Below are 18340 nucleotides of genomic sequence, written 5' to 3'. Positions count from 1 at the left end.
GTCTGTATTTTTTGTGGCTTGTCTGGGCTCAAATTCTGAACCTCATGAAGAGTTATTTCATTGGCTAAAAATGGACTCTGCTCCTTCATTATCAGACACTGTAAGTGGAGACAGTGCAAGCCTTTGAAAATACTTTATAATACAGTGGAGAGTGAACCCACTCACAACCTCGTCAGATTGGAAAAACATCCACAGTGAGACCTTGCTAGAAGGGGACTTTGGTGTTTGCTGTAAAATGGTTTTCCATGAAGCATTTCCCCCCTCATAACATTGTAGGGTCCCTTTTTGACACTTAATTTTTCTTGGTAGTCAAGTTCCCTTTTCCTTAAAAAAAAAAATAGGGCTCTTGTGATTGGTAGATTCCCCCTAACTCACTGCTGCCATTGTTCTTCAGTTAGGAGATTTTGGAAATCCCCTGACGTCCTTTTTTCTTTTTACCAAATATGTCTCTAGTTGTGTGGTTACAGAAGTTTTTTCCTAAGAGCGGGCTGGCTCTTTCTGACTTTAGCCCACACTGAAGTTCATAGTTTGACCTAATAGCACAGTCCCGAATTCATAAAGAAGTTCTGAGTGAGGCAGTGGCCACAGGTTGCCCCAAATAAGATTACTTACCTTTCTTTTGATGGGGGAAGAAGACTTCTTCTCTGGCATGGGGTGATGTAAGGATGAATCACAAGCATGCTAGCATTACCAGGGAACTCTAGCGAATCTTTTCCTGGTTCCTCCAGGATTATTAACAAGATGACTTTGAGATATCAGCCCTCTTAAAGAGGCAAATATTGCTCTGAATTCCTTGGAAGTGCTGAATGAAGTGGTAATACTGCCCTCCACTGCTTTTGGCTCATTCCCATGGTATCTGTTTCCTGCTGTTAACCCACTACCTTGGAACTGAAGTTGGGCCTAATCCTTAGAAGAAGGATGCAGTCTGCTAGTGACTAAGAAATCCTAATAAAGCCTATATGATCCACTGCCCAGGGCATTTGTGGTCTAACCAGGGATTTCTGGAAATGCAAGCACAAGGGTTAAAAGTTGATTTTTTTTCCTGTATACTTCCCTGACCTAAGGAAATATATTATATCTTCTGAATCATATTTTTGGTTTTAACTTGGAGTTCTTTAGGAAGATGGCAAAATGCTTGCCTGCTTGCCTTCCTTCCTTCCTTCCTTCCTTCCTTCCTTCCTTCCTTCCTTCCTTCCTTCCACCCCACCTTTTTTTTCCACTTCAAATGCTTTACCCTAATCTGACAATTAGCTCCATATGACAGTTCATGAAACACAAAGACATATTCCAACCTTCTTATGTCTAGCCTCCTGGATCCTTTCTGTGGCCTAAGATAAGTCACAGCATTTTAGCCTTAGAACTTTGATGTCCAAATTAGTCCTGGTGGCACAGATTGGTAATGTCACTTAGGGTGTGGAGGCAGAAGGAATGTAGTGAGAGTTTGTGTCAAAGTAAAAAGAGAGCTGGGATATATCTCTGTTATCAATCATTCATTTCACAGTCTCTTCCATAAAGAACAGTGAATACTTTGTTCTCAGAAGGAATTGTACCAAACCATCCCAATTCTATCCCAGTAGAAAACCAGTTTTCCTTGATTTACAATGTCTTGCCAACGATCTTCATGCATGCCCATGTCTTTCAGCGGTCATCGCTGAACCTTCTGTATTTGCTTTTCTCTAAGACCTAGAGCTGTATAAATCAATGTCCTCTGTGACAGTTCTTAGACCTTCCACTTTCTACTCGGTGGCTTATGACCACATAGCATTGATATCAGTATTAATTTCTTATATCAACATCTTCCCCCTGTGACATCAAAGATTTTGTAGTTTTGTGTAATTCATTAAGTTCTTGTTGGCTACTTTAAATGACAAGCTCTAAAACTCCTGTCTCTGATTGAAAAGTAGTCTTGATGGTTCTAGGCACACTGAGTAAGCTGTCTCAAATGTTCTTCTAAAAGCAGTTCTCCCTAGTTGCCACCCAGTCCTGGTCCGTGAAACATTCAGGTTTTGATATGAGCCTTCTCTTGGGGGCAGTAGAATGCATGGAATGTAAATCTAAATTAAGATTTTTATTTTAGAGTTTTTTGTGCACTTTTGAGGGGTGCGAATTTCTGTCTGCTAGTGTACAGATAGAAAGCCTAAATCCATTTCTTGGTCTGTCTTTCTAGACTTGGGCATTAGTATTTTTGTCAGGTTAGGAATATGCATTCTTCTTTTCAAGTGGATTCTCCTTTGCCCATGTGATCTCCAACAGTTCTAGGGAATTAATTCACACATGTTTTACGAATCAGGTAGAAACAGAAAACCTTTGCTTGCTTTCAAATACCTTGAAGTATTTTTAAGAAAGTCTTTTAACTAGAATTTTCTTCCACTGAAAATCTTCTATTTCCCATTTCTTGATCTTTTCTGGACTGGATACCATAAAGGCCTCTACACATCTCTCTAAGAAGAAACTTAAGGTGAAAGTGAAACCTCTATCATCTTGCCAAAGCAGGGACAAGGTAAAAATGTGAGGTGCTTTCTCTGGCTCTAACTCCCTGACCTACGGAAATGTTTTCTGTGTCTAGCCCTTCCTAGATCCTCAAGCTTGCCACAGAAGTTGCCCTCAAGACTTTATCAGCTGCTGAAATACTGTAGAGTTTGATTTTAGGTTCCAGTCCTTTCACATCTCTAAGGACTTAAGCAGAGTAAATAAAGAATTTTATGTCAGGAAAACCATGTTATTGTTAGTTCTTTAAAATATAAATTCTTCTCATTATATCTTTAGCTAAATTGATCTTATAAACAAAAACAAAACTAAGAACCAATCCTACTCTAATAGAGAAAAATCATAGTTGTGGAATCTGGTCTGCTCTTTTCTGTTATGTTTCACCACTTTCTAAGTATAACTTTCATTCTCAAGAAAAAGAACCTTAGGGCTATAGATGTTATACACATTGTAAATGCACAACACATACTTATACTTTCCATACACATGGATTTATCATCATCCCCATTAAAGAATGTGGAATGTCTCGTCAGTTGGCTTGATCTGTTTGGGAGGCAGCTGTGCATTGGTGCCAGGTCCTGGACTCGTTGCATGAGTTGGCTGTTTGAATCCTGGGACTTATGCAGGGACACTTGGCTCGGTCTGGGAGGGGGGAATGGACCTGCCTGGACTGAGTCTACCAGGTCAACCCCGGTCCTCGGGGGAGACCTTGATCTGGAGGAGGTGGGAATGGGGGGTGGACTGGGGGGAGGGGTGGGCGAGAGGGGGAGAACAGGGGATTCTGTGGCTATTATGTTGAACTGAATGGTGTTGTAAAATAATAATAATAATAATAATAAAAAAACCAAAAAAAAAAAAATAAAAAAAAAAAAAAAAAAAAAAAGAATGTGGAATGTCTCCAGTGCATATTATGATAAGCAATCAGATATGGTGGGGGATACAAAGAATTATGTAAATGTAAGAGCACGATGGACTTCAGTTTGGCTTGTGTAGATAGACAGCTCACACATAAAGAGGTAAATAGCTATTCAGAGAAGGTCCCCAGAGCATCAAGCACCAGCTGGAGACTTGTCCTGCTTCTGGCATTCACAGCACACATATGGGGGTGGATGCTGTAACTGCATCTCAGGAAAAAGCTAATCAGAGCTTCTCTGCCATAGAGTGATGTGAGGGCACAGAAATAGTGGTAGAATAAAATGCTGAATTACCAGGGGCCAAACCAGGTGGGCAGATGGGAGATGAATGCCTGAGGTATCTTCTTCTTTCCAGAGAAGCAAGAGAGAGAAGATGGAAAATGTAAATGGAGGAAAAGTAGCTGAAGAAGCTCCATAGGAGCTCTGATCTTGGTTATGTCTTTTGTAACCCAGGCAATTCATTTACTGCTTTGAACATTAGATTTTCACATTCATGGAGATGGTTATTTTACTCTTTAAATAGGGATGCCTAAGATGAAAGTTTAGCAGGAAAAGATGAATCAATTAATTTATGAGGCAGAAACTTTATGGAGTGCTTCCTACTCCAAAATAAAACTATAAAAATATTATTATTTTCTGATGCTGTTAGTTTGAATCATGATTAAGGAAGCTTTAGTGAAAAGCTGTAATATGATGAGGAACACAGTGAGGGGTCATGCATAGAATGAGGTAAGGGGAATAGCAGCAGGTCTCAGGTGCTTGGGGAAATATAATGAAGACTTTATCAATGAAGCAAGAGAACCCGAAGTTTAAATTTATGTTTAGATAACTTCTGAATGTTCTTATGGTTCAGCGAGCCCCTCAGACTGCAGCTTATGAGCTATATAATGTTATAAATTTGAAGTTGTACAAGGATTTGAATGTGTTATCTATCAGTGATAATGGTCCTTGAAAGCTCTGTTAAATGACTTCGATTTCCTCATGGGTAAATTTAGAATCCAATGATGGAGACTTGAAGGAAATAGACAGCATGGTTATTGCAGTAGTACAGTGATGTAGAGCACACTCAGAACAGTTAACAGTCTTAAAGAGATCAAGGAGTCATTTGAAAACACACCTGGGAGGAAATGTAGGAGGACAGGAATCTTGCCAGAGAGACACACATGAGTTGTGGCTCTAAGTGGATTCTGTGAGGAACTAAAAACTGTACTGGGCACTCAAGTTCTGTCCTCACATTGCAGGGAAGTGTGACCAGGATCCTGACCTTGGGAATGCCAATGCCACATCATCCATTTTCACCTTTAGATCACATGAAAGGATTTTACTCCACTCCTCAGACCTACTCTGTTCGCATGCATATTTTGAAATAGGGCACATTTTTATTTCACTATAAATGTCAGTAATTCAGTCCAGGAATGTGACTTTCCTTAAAACCGTCTTTAAAAACTCAATGATTTGGAATCCCAAGAAGGGATGCAAATATAAAACAAGGTCATGTTCCCTAATGAGTAGGGAATGCTAGTAAAAGCATCATTGATGTAGGATGGCTTGTTAACACAACTGGGGAAAGCAGTCCTGGTCTAGGATGGGTTGATGCTCCATCTCCTTCCCTTGGGTAACTTTAGAGCATGATTTCAGATAGTTCTTTGTTATGCTAATAACTTCCTTGGTCTTTTCTCTAGAGAGTGAACTGTAGATACCAGAGTAGGACCTATCCTTGTCAAGATAAGATAGGAAACGAAATACAAAGGTTCTGAGTGATCCTTCTCAGAAAAAGATTAGTGAATAAATATCCTACTTCCTTGTCTTTCATTGGGAAAACACAAAATTGCCTTGTGTATGGCCTCTCAATATTCCGAAAATATTGAGACCCAGTTGTTTGTAGAGTAGGGTAGCCAACTTGTCTCATATCTTTGGAGCTTTCTCTGTTGTAGCATCAAAATCTCTATTTTGGGAACTCCCTTCAGTTTTACTCAAGTCAGGAAGGTGACCACTCTATAAGTAGAGGTAGCTGGCAACTCAAGGTAATCCTTGTTTTTTTTCACCTGGTACTCTCTTGCCTGCCTCCTTTACAGTGATTCCTGGAGTTATCTTCTGCATAAATAGTTGCATTCTCATTTTTCAGTACCTGCTTTAAAAAGGATACAAGAAAACCAGTTTACCATGGCTTATTGGTAAAATTATTAAGGCCACTCCACATAGTTAAAAGGGAGGTTTATCTTGTGGGGTAACTTACAAGTGAAGGAATAGGTTACAGAGTCTGGGAAAGGCGTGGCACAGTCCTGCTGTGTTCTCTGGAGAACTCTGCTTGGTCTACCTCAGCGTCCAGGGTCCAGGAGCCAAGAGAGCCAGCACATCCAGATCTTGGGTCTTCAGGGTCCTCTCTCAGCCTCACCTTGTGGGTGTGACAGTTACCGAAGCCTCAGTGGGGGTTGGAACTTCCAGATCAAAGCTGGAATGGCTACCCACTACATCTCCCCCTTTTGTCTAAATAAGAAGGTTTTAACCTAATACAAGACTATATACAAAGAAATGGTTATCAAATATTGTCCAGGAGTAATGAGGGATAATGACCTAGATAAGATGGAACTACAACCAATGCAAACAATATCAAGCAAGAAACACATACTAAAATCCAGAGAAGTCTAGAGCGTAGGTAAATGGAATGTTAGAAAGATCATTTCAAAAGGTGCCCTATCCTAAAGAACCTGAATCTAATACTTAATATGTTCTATCTAAGATTATATATATGTGTGTATATGTATATATACACTAAGTTGCAACTATAACTGCTAATCTTCAATCCCATCAAAGACCTGAGAAGGAATATAATGGTACCTGAGAAATGGAAGATGGATACAAGCAACTTTTGGGAATCTTGCAAGAGTAGACCAAGACAGCTGGCAGCCTGGACAGTCACCTAATGTTTCTCAGCATTGTTGGTGCATTCAAATTGACTACAGGCCTAGAGTATCTGACAGACCATTTCCAGAAGCAGGAATTGTGAAAGACCATCTTATCCTGTCTTGGCAGAGTTCAGAAGTCACTTTTCCTTGTGTCCCGCTTCTCCAGAAGGATAGCACTTATATTGTCAGCAGTTGAGGCAAGGGCAGTTCTTTGCCCAATAGGGCACTTTGTGCCAAGAAGACAAACTTCCAAATGGAAATGTCTTAGAAGACCAACATTCTCTCAGGATCAAATTGGTGCTGTCAGGAGCAATCGTGTCTCATGTCAACAGAATTCTAAGTTATTTAAATGCCATAATCTCTAGGTCTATGAAGTGTTTGAAGATTACCTGTCCATCTGGATAACCTAATTAACATAACTATAGAGATGACAAGCATAGGTGACTATAAATCTATAAGTCTTATCTACCTAAATAACCTAAGGACTAAGGCTTCATGTAAACAAGGTAAACAGTCTATAAGCAAATGTACAGTAAAGGATGATGACTTCAAAATTGTGACAATACACAAGATATTTATAACAGAGGTAGGAATGTATAGTGCAATATGAAATATGACAATAATCTTATATATCAATATGCAGAATATCCTAAACAGAAGTAGAACATACATTCAGTATGACAGATATAAATTTACATTTGCATCAATATACAAATATTTCAAGTAAGAGTAGAAATATATGTACATTATAACAAATATAGTTCTGTATTTGTATCAATATACAAATTATCTTAAAGAGGAATATAAAAATAGTTTACATTTGTGTCAACATAGAAGAATCCATAACAGTGCAAATTATCTAAGGCTGCTATTTTACTAAATTTGTTTACTAGTATATACAATAATCCACCATAATATCTTATACCTATCCATTCCATTTCTTCTCCCCCCTCCTTTTTTTTTGGTTTTGGTTAGAACTTCTAGATCAAAGCTAGAATGGCTACCCACTACAGTGGCTGCTTGTGAGGCTACAGGAAAACAACCAGCCACATGTTTTACATAGGAGCAGCACAAGATTTCCCAGATTTTTGCACGGTGCTTGGAGAGGCTGTTAAGTGCAAGTAGCTGAGCTGAGAAGCTCTCTTCTAAGCCTCTCTCCTGCAGTAATGCTCACTGCTGTACAAAGTTGTAAAGTGAGGATTTTCCATGGGATCCTTTGTAATAAATACTGGAACTATCTGTCCATACAGCTGACAAAATGTCTGTAAGTAGGAAGTGCTTAAGTAAATGACAGTGTAAGTATTCTATGAAACAATATGAAGTTTCTATAAAAGCATGAGATTAATCTACACTTGCTGACAGGAAAATGCAATTATGTAACAGCAAGAGAAAAGCAGATTAAAACCCATGAATATTATATTCTCTATCTACTCCTTTCTTTCTCTTCCTGGAACATACACATACATACTTAAACACAAAACTGTTAATATTTAGAAAGAAGAGGGAGCAGAAAAGGTTATGAAGGAAATGGTCTCTATATTATTATTACTATTATTATTTTAAACTTACCCTTAAAGTAACAGTACACTTGGAAATGAGTATCATGCATTCTTCACTATTTTCAGTTTTTCTTAAGTTCATCTGTCTTGGCAGCATGGAAACTGTTGTGGTTTTCAGCTTCGTATTCTGTTCTATCTCCCATGCACCAGTGTAAAAGTGTGTTGCTACTAAATATAAGCAACTAAGTTATCTAAAAAATAACTAACCAGAGATTTTATGTGGTCACCAGTTTTTAAAAATGCATGGTTGCTTTTTCTTTTAAGGTGAAAAAGACCATATGGACAGAAAATATATTTCAAATATTTATCAGTTTTCCTAAAACCACAATTACAAGGGCAAACAGGAAATTAAAGTAAGCTCTATATGTGTACCTGAGCATCTCATATTTTAAAATTTTATTTGTTCAGGAAATTAAATGATATTGAATGAAAATGATAATCTCTCAAGTGTTTGGGAAAGGAACATGGCATTGGCTTAGAAGACAATGAAAGAGATACTGACAGGCAGAGTGAATGGATTTTCAAACAATGCAGAGAAAGACTAATAACTAGGAAGAGCCAGCTCATTATTCCTTATGCCATTTGTCTTCTTTATTTTGTTTTCTCCATAGAATTGGATGAATGTGAGTGGGCTGGGGAGACTTTCTACTGTTTAATTGCAATGATTCCAACAACTCAGTGAGAAAGATGTGTGCTTGGAAAGAAACCTACGTCTTTCTTAGCTGCATGATGATGAGCAAAGTGTACCCAGCTTTACCACTCTGAAGACTAACAACAATTTTATCAGCTACAGTCTACTCTGGGGAAATGTTCATTTGTATAATATTGACTTCAGGTACGATTTTTTTTTTACAGTAATTTCCAGCATCCTTAGGGTTAAAAAGGGAGAGTCAATTGGGGTGTGAAGAAGAAAAAATGAATCTATAGACTATCAAATGCTCCTTCAGTCTCGTGCACAGGAGGGTCTGAAGATGAGTACTTTTTTTTTTTAAACCATAGTTTTGTAACTCTATCCAGTGGTTATTGAGAAGGACCCAGGATGTGATGTTTTAAATTATATGTTCTAAAAATCTGTAATTCACACTAAAATAATTTCTCTGGTGCCTTTACCCAAACTTGGTACAGGATCTCAAGATGATGTTTGAGTTCTAATCTGGATAGATAGTGTTTTACTAAAAACTAAAAGATGTCAAGAGGTCAAGAATGATGTCTCTACTTTTTATTACTGTTTTGTCTTTACTTGGAGGAATCTCTGAAGATTTAAAAAAATAATTGCCTTTAGCATTATAGTTTAAAGACCTAATTTTATATACTACTTACAATGTCTCCTCTGTGGATTCGTGACTAGTTTATTGCCAGTTGCTGGTCTTTGTAGAGGAAAACCAGATTAACCATGGGCAATGGGGTCTATTGTTTCAGGAAGCATTCCCATGATTCTCAGGGTGGTTTTTCTCATTTGTTGCTCCTCTCTGCCCTCATCTTAGCAGCACTCGGTCATGTCCTAAGGCTACACATTTTGCAGTCCCTTGTGGGGTGATGTTGGAGATGAGACTTCACTTACAGAGGCTTTGATATAGACAACTGATGAAGAACTGGAAAGATAGATGACTAAGAGCTGAAGATAGTGGAGAAATAACTTTTGTAGGTATAAATGTTGGTAGTGTAGGAGACAGAGGGAGTGGAGAAAATTCCACAAGATGCTTTGGCAAATGTGAGTAAACAGTATGCCAAATTCAATATCTGAATACGTTTAAGAAGGAAATTAGGCAGAACGACAATGAATTTGGTGAATGCTGTACAAACTGCAATCTGTCTTAATTGCATTGAATAGTCACTGGTATGACATCCATCACAGTTAAGTGGACAATGTCCTGACTTTGGCCAAGATGATTTACTAAGTATCATGTGACATCCATTTCTAAAGCTCTACAAAATCCCCATGGTAGTTTCTTATGAACTTCCTACTATTACCAGTGTGGAAATTGAGGCTAGCAATGCTAACTCTGCTATGATCATACGCAACAAGGTTGGACCCGACTCTATTCAAGAGTTTGGACTCTAAGCAGTCACTATAGAGTGACTTTTTTTTTTGTAGCCAAAGAACAGAGGTCAGCTCCACTGCTCTTCATTTTATAAAGCTAAACAGATAGTAATATGTATTCATTTATTTTTTTAGAGGCTGAAATGACCTGGGATTTTTATTATTCTATATTATTTGGCATTTTGGTATATCTTTTCTAATCTCTTACATCTTTCTGTGTTATCTCTGATGGACATTATATTTTGTGTAAGAAATAGGGTGAAAATGCATGTGTCTTATTTCTGCACTGTCCTCACATCTGTGGAACAGAGACTTGACTGTGAAGATGTAAATGGATGTGTCAATGTACATTAGACTCCACATTAGACTCTGTACATTAGACTCCCACTGACTCACTCATCCTACCTGCTCACCATGGCTAAGCTCACAAGCTAAGCTCTTGCCTTTCCTTGGTCATATATGTTCTGCTTAGCTAGGCTGAAACTATTGTTATATTTCCTTCTCAAACTCTGAAACTTAGATTTAGTCTTTTAGAATAATGTTTACATATCATTTGCTTGCTTTTCTAAATCATCCATGTATAATCCCTGTATACACAGTTAGTCTTAGCCCAACATTGATGGATTTCTGATATACAATGACTGTTGTTATTTTCATTTCTATATCCACCTATTGTTTGCAAAACAAAGTTTCTTGAGGCTTTCTTTTCTTGTAAGTTGGGTAATACATAAAAATGCCACTCATCTTTAAATCCCTGAGGTTTCAAAGTCTACTTGGCAGACAGTCAATAAATATTTGTTGAATAAATGAATGAAGTTAGGATGGGTTAGAAGGTTAGATTCTTTAGGCAAAGACATTCAGAATCACCTTCCAATCAGTACTTTCCTGTTATTCTGAGTCTTGCTCTATTATGGAGGTCTACCATGGTGTTACATTCCTTTTATTGTTTTATGGTGTTGATTTGCATGGGCTTGTACTGTGTGTAGTGGAGCCTGAGTGGTTTGGCAAATAGGAGGGATTTTAATTTGCTTTGAGTGATTCAAACATGTTTCCATAACAACTGTTTTGTTTGCTTCCTTGGTTTATTTTTAGTAATTTATTTTTGAGGCTTAATCACAGACCAGACTGTTACATCTTGCATTCTTGAATATTTATTCAGCCCATCTCTCAGCGCCTGACATCTGGTCATTTGCTTGTGCAGGTAGAAGGGCCAAGTTTATAATTACCTGCAGATGAGTATTTGGGCCAATTTTCAGAAGGTGTCCAGGAGCTGTTACTAATGATATGAAAATAATTCTGTGGATTTTACTATTTCTGATACCCTGGAGCAATAGTCAGGGAAAAGTTCAACCAAAATAGCTGAATGAGTTTGCTCTATTGATAATGGTCTATCAGTGTATAAGCAGGGTTTCTCTAATGTTTATTCTCAGGCAAACCACTACTTGTGAGTTATAAATATGCTGAGCGTGTTTTATTAGTAGCTACTAAGATAGAGAGGAATCCAGTACATCCTAGATCTGACCTTAATTATCTTCTACATTATGCTAACTCTGCCAGGATGAAAAGTTTGGGACTTTTTTCAATAATAGTTTTCATGCCAGATGGAGTAGAAGGAATGTTGGGAATCTAGAAACCCAATTTCAGGTTCTCCTCTCTGCTAACAAGCTATGTGACTTTCTGAAAATATCTTAACCTCAGACCTTTATTCTCTTACCTGTTAAGATAAAGACCCAACTCCATGACCTCATGATGCTTCCAACACAAGCGTGCTATGAGTCAAATGTTTTTTTTATATTGCCGAGTTTGGAAAGAGATTATCTGCTTGAGCAGTGAAAAATCTAGCAACTCTTTGTTAGTGTGAACCTGCAGCTAGTGATCCTCTTTAACTTGCAGCTAGTGATTGGTGTTAACACACAGCAAGTGATCACCTTTAACCCACAGCCATTGATCGGCTTTAACCCACAGCTAGTGATTAGCTTTAACACAACCAGAAAACCATGGGCAATGGTTGCTAGAGGCATAGGAAGCAGTGTTTCTAACAGTGATGTAATTCTGTGGAAGCTGAGAGTGAAGAGTAATAAAGGGCCAGTTGATGAGCAGTATTCAGGTATTGTTTAATTTCACTACCACGCTGTGAGACTGATGTCACCTGTGAGAAAACAGAAACTTAGAAAATTTACTAACTTGATAACGATCATGAATGTGGTAACCATCCAAACCAGGGTTCAAATCAAAGTTCTGTTTGAGTCCAACAGCAGCCCACCTGTAAAACTCCACCACTCCTAACTGACAAACTCACTCTCCCTTGATTTAGCTAGGGCTTCCTGTACACTTACCAGGCTGTAGGCATTGCTCTAGACTAGATGCTTAGTTTAGTGCAGAGAATGAACCTAAGGCCCTTCCTCATGGAAGGGATCAGTAGCTTGATTGAATAAATAGGTTCTGTGGAATTTTAGTAGTGGGTAAATGTTATGGGAAAGGTGAAAATAAAGCTGGGTAGTTGAATTGGAGAAATGTGGGAATGCAAAGGTGTGTGCACCTTTCATCTGAGGGGTTGAGGTGGGCACCATCAGAATTCTAAATTTTCATAAAAGATTTGAGGAGATGAGGGAATTAGTTAGACAGCTATTTTGGAGGAAGAACATTCATGACAGAGAAATAAGCAGTCATGAAGAGTATGCCTGTCTTTTTGAAATTTATTTATTTATTCATGGCAGAGAAAAAGTCAGCATGTAGTGGTCAAATTCAGACACTAGCATCCTTCTTCATGGTTTGTGGAGTTTTCAGAGGCAGGCTGACTTTTTCTTCATGCTTGTTGAGTTCCATCCTGCTTTCCTAGCAAGACTACAGGGAATGTTTTCCTTCACAGTCTTCCTTGGACTTGCTCTGATGTTGAGCTCCAAGACTTGCTGATCTTTGACAGCTCTTGCTCTGAGCATCAAATTGAGGTTTCTCAGTTCCTAGGCTTCAGGTCACAGGTTAGCGACTAGACAACAGGAGGAACGTTTTCTCATCTCTCCCCCTCTGAGGTTCTCATAGATCTACAAAAGAAGGGATTGATCAACTTTGTACAGCCAAATCCCAAGGGAAGAGTTAAGGTTGAGATTTGAGTTCGTGAACTTTGGATTGGGGCCTAGGATTCTGCATTTCTCACAAGTTTCCCAGGTGATGTGCTGCTGGTGGGCCATGTTAAGTGAGTATCTGGGATGAATTTGTATACTGAGCAGATGAGTTGAGCCTATATTTCTACTTTGTGTGTGTGAGGTGTGCACATATGAGTGCAGGTATGGCTGGGCCTGTGGAGGCCAGAGGACACCTTTTATTTCGAGACAGTTTCTTTCGCTGGCCTAGAACCTGTCAAGTAGGCTGGGATTGCTGGGCAGTGAGCCCTGGGAATCTCATTTATCCCTTTAGTGATGAGATGACAAGCGTGTCACCACACATGGATTATTATATGTGGTGTTGGGGATCCAATTAGTCTTTATGTTCCAAGGCAAGTACTTGCTGCCTGAGTAATGGCCCCTCCCCCCAGCACTGACTCTGTAGTTCCAGATAGTGTTTCTCTCCACCCTGCTAATCCAAGCCTGATTTTCTACACATCATCAGAAGGCCAGGGAAAAATAATTCATCAAATTGAAGAAAAAAAAAGACAACCTTACCCTCAAAGAACCCCCATAGGTGGGCCTTTCTGTCTCGCCATGTATGTGTATTTAGTTAGTGTCTTTGCCTAACATACTGCCTAAATCCTCAGACTGCTTCTTAATTATCAGAACCATAATTCAAACTTCTTTTAAAAAAGAATTTTTTTTTTTTTTTTTTTGGTTTTTCGAGACAGGGTTTCTCTGTGTAGCTTTGCGCCTTTCCTGGAACTCACTTTGGAGACCAGGCTGGCCTCGAACTCACAGAGATCCACCTGGCCCTGCCTCCCAAGTGCTGGGATTAAAGGCGTGCACCACCATCGCCCGGCTAAAAAAGAAATTTTTTTATGTCTATGGGTACATGTATGTAAGTGCACTGCATGCATGCCTGGTGCCCACTGAGGTTAGAAAGGGTGTTGGATTTCCTGAAACTAGAGTTACAGATAGTTGTAAACTACTGTGTGGGTGCTGGGGACTGACTCCAAGTTCTCTGCAAGAAGAGCAAGTGATCTTAACCATTGAACATTCTCTCCAGCCACATAATTCAAAGTTCATATCCTGGTCCCCAAGACATTCGGTAGCCTGCTTCCTAAGTTTCATTTTCATCATTGTCCCTCACCCACCATTTTGCAGCCATAGTGATACCATTTTTGTTTCAGAAAGATTTTTGAATCTTTAACTGATATAGTGATTGCTTGTGAAGTAAGCCTTCTGACCATTTTGTTTAGAGCACAGCAATGATATGGACTAAAAAAAATTGGAAAACTGAAAAATGAAATAGCTTTGGATTTAAAGAAAGATTTATTCAAATAGCAAATATTTATTATATATCTGCTATTCATCAGGTGTTTATTTTCAGACATTTGAGGAATGTCAGTGAACAAAGCAAAGAATAGAAAGCATAAATTCGGTGACACTGTTAAAATGAGGAATCAGCTATGGAGAGGACAAGCAACCAAACAAACCAGTAGAACAAGGACTAGAGGGATAAGAAAAGTGAGGAACCAGATAAGAAAGAAGGTGACATTTGAGCAAAGACCAGAGGACATGGGGATGTGATCCATTCAGATAATGTTGAGGAATGAGTCTCAGAGCAAAGGCCCTAAGGCTGCTTGCTGTTCAGGCAAGTGTTACCACAGCAAAATAAGTAGATGTGTGTGTGTGTGTGTGTGTGTGTGTATGCACATCTATGCCTTATTGAAAAATGTTTTGTAACCTGCATAAGCTTATTTTGAAGTAATTAAAATTGTATATTAAAATGAATTAAAGAGTCAATTAAACAAATTTCACTTAAGATAACCCAATATCCCAAAGTTTTGATTCCCAGATGTAATACAAGCAGAAAAGATTTACATGGGGATTTGACCTCTTTAACTATTTCTTTATGTCCCTTGCGTCAATAAAAGAGTTAATTCTGCCTCAGATAAATTGGGGAAGTCACTTTGACCATACCCCAGCTTCTAGCTAAAGAGATTATTGGTAGAGGACTTTTCTCTCCCAGGCAGAGAGCAGCAGTCAGTTCTGTGGGGTGCCCTTGCACTTGAGAGGATGGGTTTGTAATATTCTGTTGAATGTTAGGAAATGCTCCCAATGACTCCAGACCAATGTCTTCAGTATCACCCGGAGATGTGTTTGAAATGCACATTTGCAGATGAGCATGAGGATGAGGGGTGCTGACAGCTGTGGAATATTCCTTTACATTGTGTGAATATATGTCATTGTGATTGGTTTAATAAAGAAGCTGATTAGCCAATAGCTGGACAGGATAAGGTTAGATGGGAGAGCCAAACTGAGAAGGCTGGGAGGAAGAAGGGTGGAGTCTGGAGTTGCTAGCAGATGCTAAGAGAAGCATGATGGGCATGTCATATTGAGAAAAGGTACCAAGCCACATGACAAAGCATAGGAAAGAAATATGGGTTAATTTAAAATGTAAAAGTTAGATAGTAACAAGCCTGAACTATTGGCTGATCATTTATAATTAATATAAACCTCAGTATGTTTATTTGGGAACTGCTTGTAGGACAGAAACTTCTACCTACAGACAGCACAGGGCTTATATGAATGAGTAATTTCCATTTTTTTTCTATCAGAACAATCTTTCCCTGCTTGCACATTGTAATTGAGGAACCAAGCTAAAGCAAAATGAACTGCCAGTGCATGGCCTCCATAGCAGAAACTTAATTCATTTAGAGATGGGCCAAGGAAGTCAGTACTTTCAACTCTCTCTAGGTAAGTCTAGTCAACAGAATCATGTTAATAGGGCAGATTTGCTAATCTCACTAGTGTTGACACTTTAGAGCGACTGTCCTTTTTTACGAGGCACTTTCTTGAGCTTTACAGAAAATTTAACAGTATCCTTAGTTTCTATTTACTAGATGCCTGCAGGACACTTGCCCACATTGGGAAAACCAAAAATTACCAAAGATTACCAGTTGTCTGTTCAGGAGCAAAATGCCCCAGTTGAGAACCACTACTCTATGGCAATGTTTTTCAAAGTTTAGTGCCATACTGCCCAAGAGAAATATAATACTAGCCACATGTATAATTGAAATTTTTTCAGCAGCCACATTTAAACAAACAAATTCAAACAGATGAAACCAATTTTAATAGCATAGTTAACCCAATACTATCCTAGATAAGTCTTCAATATTAATTTAGTATAAGCTATGGGTCTATATCACTACATCGTGTTTCTCAAGTCCTTGAAGGCTAATGTGTGACTAACACAGCACAATTCAAATTAGATTAACTACAGATAGTATGCTCAGTGGTCCATGTGGCTAACAACTGAGCAATGGACAGACAAGGTTTAGTAGGCACTCAGAATCAGCTTGAGTGTTCCTTAACATACAAATTGCTGACATGATTCTCTTTCCTTCCTGGCTTCTGGTCTGCCAGTACTGGAGTGGAACCTGAGGATGGGAATTCCAAACAGAGGTCCAGGTAATGCTTGAGGTCTGTTGACTATACTTTGAAAGCTAGAGCAGAAGAAACCCTAGTGTATTACTCAAACATGAGTTGTTGTTTGTTAGGATTTTTGTTCATTTATTATGACTACCGACAGTGACTTGGAGCCTCAAAGACATTGATAATCATAGGTCCTTCCCTAGGCCAACCATATCTTCATACAGGACTGGACTTTACATTTCTTAGGGGACCTCCAAGAGCTCTGCCTTGTCACAGGGCACTTTCTTGAGCAAGACTTCCCTTGTCTGCACAGGAATCTGTTTTCTTGTTTGCACTTTTCTTGGTTGTTGACTTTTTCCATGAGGTTCAAGGCTTTAGAATTTCTTCTTTTCTGGTTATGGTTACCTATCAGAAGCCCAGTACGGCGTTTTCACACAAAAGGCTTAGGTACTCATGGAATTAATGATACTATAAAAGGAGAGAAGGCAGGGGACAATAGTAAAGTGTTTAGTCACCTGTTTGGGGATGAACTGAGTACTGGGGCTCAGGAACTCTGCATGGCTCCTGGTATGCTACAAGTGTGACCAGCACTTCCTGTGATCTTCATCTGTTCCTAGGAATGTAAGTGACTCACTTTGAAATAACTGCCTCATGTGAAGCTTTCTCTCAGTCTGCTTGTCTTACTCTTCCTCCTGTCAAGGTGAAGGCCCGTTCTTTCCTTTACGGGACTGGAAATGATCTGCCGATTGGTGACATCATCAACACCAGAGACGTGTACCTGGGGTGGCCCTCCTCCAGGACGTTTAGTGCCAGGAAAGTGCTGGATGTGCAGGCTGAGCCTCTTCACGAAGCCAGTTGGCATTCCAAAGCCATCACATTCAGGTTGACTCAGTCTCAAACAATGGAGCTCCAGCACAGGGTGGAAACTTGGTTCCAAGGGGGAATTAGTGATGTTACAAATCCTGGCTAAAATACATTTTCTTCACATGTAAAAATAGTCTGGGCCCTTGAATTGTTTTCATTATTTTTTTTCTGACAATTTTAACAATGGCAAACAATTCTCCAGATTTCTTTTGGGAAAAGACACCACCTCTGCCCCCCCACATACCCAGTACTAAGATTTAATGTTAAGAATGTGTGAATTAACTGACAGATTTATGGGTGCTGTCTGCATATGTATTTTCACAGATGACTGTAGACACATGGGAAGATGTGATTTAGTGTTTTTTTTTTTTTTTTTTTTCAGAAGTGGTGGCTGTAGCTAGAGTTTTCCTGCCTTGCCCACAGTCAGGACAAATCTCTGTCACCCGCCAGTCCCACAGCCGCTCAGACCCAACCAAGTAAACACAGAGACTTATATTGCTTACAAACTGTATGGCCGTGGTAGGCTTCTTGTTAACTGTTCTTATATCTTAAAGTAACGCATTTCTACAAATCTATACCTTGCCACGTGGCTCGTGGCTTACCAGCATCTTCACATGCTGCTTGTCCTGGCAGTGGCTGGCAGTGTCTCCTTCTGCCTTCCTGTTCTTTTATTTCTCCTCTGTTAGTCCCGCCTATACTTCCTGCCTAGCCACGACCAATCAGGTTTTATTTATTGACCAATCAGAGCAACTTGACATACAGACCATCCCCCAGTACAGCCAAGTGCAGACCATCTCAGACACCTGCACTCAGGCCCATGGTCCTAATCATCCTCTATGCAAACCTGCTGGGTAAAGCCACGAGGAACCCAAGAAGGGCTCCCACAGGACATACATTAACATCCCACAGCAGGTGGCAGTAAAAAGGAAGCCAGAAATAAGCTGTACTTCACATTTCATGATGGGCTTTGCCACCGTTTTCAGTGCCTTTCTGTTCATAGAGTTCTTTTTCCCTCCAGGACACA

This window comes from Peromyscus maniculatus, chromosome 15, assembly GCF_049852395.1.
Source record: "Peromyscus maniculatus bairdii isolate BWxNUB_F1_BW_parent chromosome 15, HU_Pman_BW_mat_3.1, whole genome shotgun sequence".
Taxonomy (NCBI): domain Eukaryota; kingdom Metazoa; phylum Chordata; class Mammalia; order Rodentia; family Cricetidae; genus Peromyscus; species Peromyscus maniculatus.
The sequence above is the reverse complement of the archived record's forward strand: the minus strand, read 5'-3'. Positions refer to the sequence as shown.